The sequence below is a fragment of the Diceros bicornis genome, chromosome 12 (genome assembly GCF_020826845.1).
Source record: "Diceros bicornis minor isolate mBicDic1 chromosome 12, mDicBic1.mat.cur, whole genome shotgun sequence".
Taxonomy (NCBI): Eukaryota; Metazoa; Chordata; class Mammalia; order Perissodactyla; family Rhinocerotidae; genus Diceros; species Diceros bicornis.
In genome coordinates, this window is record NC_080751.1 from 61,580,477 (window position 1) to 61,587,441 (window position 6,965).

Here is a 6,965-nt window from a genome sequence, read left to right on the forward strand (position 1 = left end):
GCCCACTGTCACATCTTCAGCATCACTAACACGCAGGGAGCACTTGTGCGTGTGCCAGGCACAGTGCTAAGCCCTTCCCAGTGCTTGTCTCATCTAATCCTTATAACTCTGTGAGTAGGTACTAGTATTTCGCCAGGTCATAGAAGAACAAATTAAAGCACAGAGAGGTTAAGGTACTTGCTCAAGGTTGCACAGCTAAAATAGTGCTAAGAGTTTGTAGGAGGAAAGTGCACATAGTTGCTAGTTGAGAGGGTGGAGGGTGAGACAGACATGGCCTGCAGCCTGCTCCCCGCTCCCCTGGCCCTGATATCATCAGCATCACACCCCTTCCCAACAGGGGGCTGAGTCAGAGAGAGCCTTGCAGCTTCTCAGACACCAGGTCATTGGTGCCGGCCATGTGGGGACGGGCTAGTGCGGGCCAGGGGCAAGCGGCCCCACCCCAGGAAGTGGCTCAGGATGAATCAACTTGACTGCACCTGGGAGGGTGTGGCTGGTGCTGGCCACCTGCCTGCGGGAGAGCTTCCTGTCCAAGCTGCCAACAAAGGCAGCTCCTGAGGTGGCCCAGAACTGAGTCATGAGCCGCAGGCAGAGTCCACCGCGTGATATCAATGCCCAGTGCCGCCCCAGCCCGGGCAGCCACTTCACACACCGATTTGGCCTCTCTGACGCCAGCTATTTATATAAACCAGGTGGAAGGATGCTACCATTGATTTTCAAAATTGCACTTTTCCTCTCCCTCATCCATCTCCGAGCCTTGTCTCATTCTACCTCCTCCATATTTTTCAATCCAGCCCCTCCGCCCATTATCACTGCCACTCCCTCAAGGCAGACTTGGTCTTCTCTCTGCAGGCTTTCCCTATGACCCAGCTTGCAGTCTCCCTCTCTGCCACCCATCCTCCACTCAGTGGCCAGAGGATCTTTCTAACTTGCAAACCTGATCCAGCCCCTCCTCTGCTCTAAAAGGTCAGTGGCCCCTCTTGCTGAGGCCCACGAGTGGCACACAAATCTACACAGGCTATCTCCATCTGACCCAGCTCTTGCCAGGGCCTGTGCTCTGGCCAGTTCAGGCCATTGCAGACTCTTTCCAGTTCCTGAACATTCTGAAGCTTTTTTTTTTTGGTGAGGAAGATTGGCCTTGAGCTAACATCTATTGCCAACCTTCTTTTAGCTTGAGGAATACTGCCACTGCTAACATCTGTGCTCATCTTCCTCTGTTTTGTATATGGGACGCCACACAGCATGGCTTGATGAGCGGTGTGTAGGTCTGGACCTGGGATCTGAACCCGCCGAACCCAGGGCTGCCAAAGCGGAGTGTGCAAACTTAACCACTATGCCACTGGGCTGGCCCCTGAAGCTCTTTCTTGCTTGCCTGCCTGCTCTTTGTTGGGTTCCCTCCCTGGAATGAACTCTCTCTATTCTACCTGCCTGTGGTTGGCTGAATAATGGCCCCCAAATAGCCATGTCCTAATCCCTGGAACCTGCGAATGTTATTTTATATGGCAAAAAAAAAATCAAGGGAGAGGGGTCTTTGCTGATTTGCATATGTGATTCAGTTAAGCATTCTGAGATGGGGAGATTGTCCTGGATTATCGAGGTGGGCCCTAAATGCAATCACCTGTATCCTTATGAGAGGGGGCAGAGGGAGATTTTACTACACACAGAGGAGGAGGCCATGTGAAGATGCAGCAGAGAGAGATTTGAGTTGCTGGCTCTGAAGAGTGGAGTGATGCGGCCACAGACCAAGGAATGCTGGCAGCCACCAGAGTTGGAAGAGGAAAGGAACAGATTCTCCCCTAGAGCCTCTGGAGAGAGTGTAGGTCTGCCAATAACCTTGATTTCAGCCCAGTGAAACTGATTTCAGACTCTGGTTTCCAGAACTGTAAGAGAATAAATACGTGTTACTTTAAGCCACCAAATCTGTAGTAATTTGTTACACCAACCACAGGAAACTAATACACTGCCCAAATCCTCTTTCTTCATCTAAGGACGGGTTCTAACGGCTTCCCGCATCCCCAACCCTGCCCTCATCCGTGAAACCTTTGGAACCTCGTCTCTGCATTCCGAATCAATTGTTTCCTCCAGCTGCCAGTAAACAGGCTGGTATGACATGCACTTCTTTGTTTTATTATGATTGTTTATATCTGTTTCTCACCAAAGACAGTGACCTCCTTGTACTTGAGAACCTTACGTTTTCACTTTTGTGTCTCCAGCCCCCAGCGGGGGGCTGGTCCCGGTGGGGACTAGTGAGGCACTCGTGCAGCTGCCACACTGCTGCATTGTCCAGTCCCAGGGGCACCATTCAGTCTGGGTGCTGTGGGACGTGAATCCCTAGAACACAATTCCAAAGGATACCGTTTATCTGGAAGGCACTGGGAAGGGTGCTTTCTGGAGTTGGGCAACACTGCAGCTCTGGACACATTTATCAAATGAATGAACTGCACGCCACCCTCCTCCTCCAAAGAAAAAAAGAGCTATCCTCATAGACAAAGAGTCCTTGGCCTCCCTAGGGGGATGGGATGGGCAGGGATGGGATGGGGATGGGTGATAAGCACAGTCTCCCCATGGGACCTCTTTGGGGAAGTAAATACTCTGATTTGGATGTGTAAATTCCAATGATATTTACAAAGGACAGATTTATTTTCTCTCCCCTGCTGAGATTCTAGCAAATATTAGAGGCAACTTAGAAGGCGAGGAAAACTATGCATCAGAAATGGACAGGTAGCATGGGGACAAGGCAGTGGGTGAGGATGGTAACAGAGAAGCAAGATATGAAGGCCAGTGGGCTTGCAATAACCCGTCGTTTCAGAGCTACCTGAGCCCAGAAGTGAACAGAGCACACAGTTCTCAGCACCTACGAGAACAAGTACATCGGCTGCCTAGAAGAAACAGAAACTTCCCAAGGCCTTTAGTTTTTCATGTCTCAGGATGGACTCGAGCAGAGCCCCACAGCCTGTGCGGGTGAGGGGCTTCCTGCAGAGCCCCCTCGGAGGTGGGGGCCGTGCCTCTGCCCGCCGCCCCGTGAGAGCAGTCCTGAGAGCGTGAGAGGAGCAGAAGGCCCTCGGGGGCCTCAGACTCTGACAACGCCCACCCGCTCAAACTAGATCCTTCTTGTTTACGTTTCTTTTTGGGACAGAGGTTATTAGATGACTTGAGTCAAATCCAAACTTGAACACACAGTTCAGGACTGGAAACTGGTCGGGTCGCCTCCTACAGGTGCTTACTGGAGGCATCTTCAGGGCCTTTCCTCTCTCCCCTCCGCAGGCACAGCTGTGCTCTCTGCACTTTCTGGGGTCAGGGGTAGAAGACCGAACTGATCAGTGTACTGGTAGGATCAGATTTGCCGGCAAGGGTTAGAAAATCCAGGGTAAGTGCATCTGAAGCAAAGCAGGATATTTCTCCATGATCTGTGCGTCTAGGTGGGCAGTCCAGGGCTGGCGTGGCACTTCATGGGCCACGGACCCATGCCTCTCCTAACCTGCTCCTCTGCCATGCATGGCCTCTGTTCACTTCATGGTCCAAGATGATTGCTCCAGCTGCAGCCATCATATCTGCATTCCAGCCAGGAGGAAGGAGAAAGGGAAAGGAGAAGGATGTGCCTCTTCCCTTTGACACTTCCCTGAAGGTAAATACACCACTTCTGCTCATGGCCCATTGGCAAGCTCTACTCACGTGACTACACGTAGCTGTAAGAGATGCAGGGAAAGGCAGTCTTTATTTCTAGTGGCCATGAGCCCAGTTGAAATTTAGGGGTTCTTTTACTGAAACAGGGGAGAAAAACAGATTTGGGAAGCAACCAGGAGTGTCTGCTCAAGCAGTCAGCAACCAAAGTCTTCAGCAAAATGTTTCATAATGGGAGGGCCATTCAAAACCAAATGACAATGAGATATCATTTTACCTGCATCAGATTGGCAAACTATAAAAGTTCCAATAACTGCCAAGTCATATAAAGGATGTAGAAAAATGGGAACTCTCATAACTGCCGCCAGGAGTATAAATTGCTATAAAGCCCTTTGGAGAGCAATTTGTTTAGAGAAATTGCTTAGAGAAATTCCTAAGAAAGTTGAAGATATTTGTACCTATAACCCAGGAGCTCTATCTACTTCTAGAGAAAGTCTCACATGCACTCAAGCAGAAAGATACAAGAATTCACTGCAGCATTGTGTGCAATATTGAAAAACTGGAAACAACCAAATGTCCATGGATAAATAAATTGTGGTATATGCATGCAATGAATTATAATACAGCAATTAAGGTAAATGACACAAAGCCACATGTATCAACATGGATAACTCTCAAAACATAAATTGAGAAGACAATTGAATTTGCAATGTTTCATTTCATAAAAAAAAAAGAATAAGAGAAAAGAAAAAAGACATGTTAAGATTTGATAAACTGGGTGGTAGTTGCACAGGTGTTCATTATATTCTTTTTTTAGGATTGCAATTGAGGTTTTTGTCTGCATTTTTTTTTTAATTTTATTTATTTATTTTTTCCCCCCAAAGCCCCAGTAGAGAGTTGTATGTCATAGCTGCACATCCTTCTAATTGCTGTATGTGGGACGTGGCCTCAGCATGGCTGGAGAAGCGGTGCGTCGGTGCGCGCTGGGGATCCGAACCCGGGCCGCCAGCAGCGGAGTGCGTGCACTTAACTGCTAAGCCACGGGGCTGGCCCAGCATTCTTTTTGTTTTGTAAAATATACATAGTATTTACCATTTTAACCATTTTAAGTGTACAGTTCAGTGGCATTAAGTACATTCACATTGTTGTGCAACAATCACCACCATCCACCTCCACAACTTTTTTCATCTTCCCAAACTAAAACTCCATATCCATTAAACAATAATGCCTCATCCTCTCCTCTCTCCAATCCACAGAAACCACCATTCTGCTTTCTATCTCTATGAGTTTGACTACTATAGGAACCTCATATAAGCGGAATCATACAGTATTTTTCCTTTTGTGACTGGCTTATTTCACTTAGCAGAAAGTCTTCAAGGTTTATCAATGTTTTAGCATGTATCAGAATTTCCTTCCTTTTTAGGGCTGAATAATATTCCATTGCATGTATATACCACATTTTGTTTATCCATTCATCTGTCAACGGATCTGTCTTGGGTTGCCTCCACCTTTTGTCTATGTGAATAATGCTGCTATGAACGTGGGTGTACAAATATCTGCTTGAGTCCCTGCTTTCAATTCTTTTGGGTATATACCCCAAAGTGGAACTGCCAGATCATATGGTAATTCTACTTTTAATTTTTTGAGGAACATTATTCTTTATTATATGCTCGAAACGGTTCACAATAAAACTGTCTTTTAAAATGCTTCCCGATGGGAAGAAGTTGCTATGAAAAAAGTTGTGTTTTGTATCATCTTGAAGTAAGAATGCCCTTACATACATCTGATACTCTTTAAGAAGTCAAAATATTTAGTGGACATGGCATTGGCTCTCCAAGCCTCTAGAAGGTTAACCTACAGCCACGCGGGTTCTCAAACTCCCCCTACCAGCAATGGGTTCAAGAGGGCCTGGGGCCGGTTTAAGGACAGTGAGATGAGAAAAAAAGAGTGTGGGGGGGAGGTGGGGACTTCAGGGAACTGTTTCCTTACTCCTAAAGAAGACACTAGGAGGTGGTGGGCTCCTTTCCAGCTGTGCCCGTGTTAGCCATGATGGCTGAAACTAATGCCGCCGTCTTGCTACCATCCCGACAGCGGAGTCACACAAGCTACGCTGAAGGCTGGGAGGGGCTTAAGTTCCAGGGTTGTGGAGTTTTTGATTGTATTGTGGGCAATGCAGGTACAGGTACATGCAATAAATTATTCACAATAAGTTATTGCTACTTTTTATGTAATAAATTATTATCCTATTATTCAAGCTGCTTGAGGGAAAGCTATTAGTTGAGATTGAAAGCCTCTTCATTGATTTAATAAATAACTTCTAATTTAAAAAATTAAACAAGGAATATATATTCTCATTATAAGCACTGAAGAATACAGAGTAAATTAAAAGTTCTCCTTCACTGTCCCCATCCCATTTTCCTTCCCTAGACCTTTTTTATTACGTATATATATATAGACTATGTACATTATACACAGGTTTTTGTTCGAAGAAAATTTTGGCCAAACTATATATAGATCACTATTTAACCTGCTCTTTTTACCTAGAAATAGGTTTTAAAAAACATTCCACATCAGGACTTAACAATCTACTTCATTTTAAAAAGTATCGTAGAGGATTCCACGGTGTGTGAGCCCTCCCATTTATTTCACTTTTCCTGTACTGATGAACTTGTAGACATACCTCTTTGGACACTGGTGAAAATACTTCTGAAGAGTAAATTCCCTGAGGTAGAATCCCTAAGTTAGGAGATCAGTGCAGTTTAAGTTTTGATAGATGTCGACCTGCCCCGACAATGCCTGTGCCAGTCTAGGTGCCTACGGTCCCCCCCACAGCTGCCGGCCTCTTCCCACCCGCTCGCCACCAGTTGCCACCTTAGTGACAACAGCGTGCATTTCTGCCATAACGAAGCCCTGTGCGTCTATGGGAAGAATGAGAGAACTGAGGGGAGGACATGCTGGCCCTGCCTTCCAGAACTTTCTTTCTCTTAGTGGGAAAAAGAAGCAACATTCAAGGCAGTTAGTGACTCACCAGGGATGATATGGAAACTATTTAATAACCCGTGTTGGGAACGCAAATCAGGATGGAGGCCCTGCCTCAGTGCCTCCAGAAGGGAGGCTAGAGGCCCCCGGCTTGGCCAGACATTAACCCTTTAGTTGTTAGATTTATGAAGGTCTGGGAGGCCCCAAGGAAGGAGCTGATGGGTGCAGACAGGACTGGATGGCCACACCAGTGCAGACAGGCTGATGTGGTTGTGGCATTCCAAAGGGCTGTAGGAGATCTGAGGAGTGGGACTCCAAGAAAGCTTCTGGGAGGAAGAGGCTTTCTTGCACAATTTGGCCTGGGAGGA